Here is a 583-nt window from a genome sequence, read left to right on the forward strand (position 1 = left end):
ACGTTACCTATAGACTACGGAGGGCGCTTAAAACCTGGTTAAAGATAATTCCACTTATAGCTGCTTTGTTTTTAAATTATTTAAATCTTCTCCATTTCAGTTGATGCTCTATACTTCACATGCTGATCACAGTGGCCGCGTTGTCTACGGCATAAACTGTCTTCGTTCGCTCGAACGCTGGGATCGTGGGATCGAATTGACATTAGAACCCACGATCCCAGCGTTGTTGTCCCTCAAGGCATTGATATCTGTTGGCGTTTATTTTGTTTGTGTTGTTCTGTGCGTAGTTAGCGGCCTTGCGACGGACTGATCTCCCGTCTAAGGAGTCCTACCGAATGTATATAAAAGGTGAAATGTAAAATTGTCCCTGTGCTTAACTAATTAAGCACAACACCATGAAGTTGTAGGGGGGAGTGGATGTATAGATCTACATTTTCTTGAGTTTAGCAGTAGTTGGAGATGAGTGGTCAGCTTCACGCCCCTGCCGCTTTACCCCAGGGAAAGAGCCTCCGATACCCATTAAGGCGCGTCCACATACTCGTGCTCGTGCTCGTTCTCGTGTGACCCGCTATGCTCGTGAGTA

The sequence above is a fragment of the Cryptotermes secundus genome, unplaced genomic scaffold (genome assembly GCF_002891405.2).
Source record: "Cryptotermes secundus unplaced genomic scaffold, Csec_1.0 scaffold682, whole genome shotgun sequence".
Lineage (NCBI taxonomy): Eukaryota > Metazoa > Arthropoda > Insecta > Blattodea > Kalotermitidae > Cryptotermes > Cryptotermes secundus.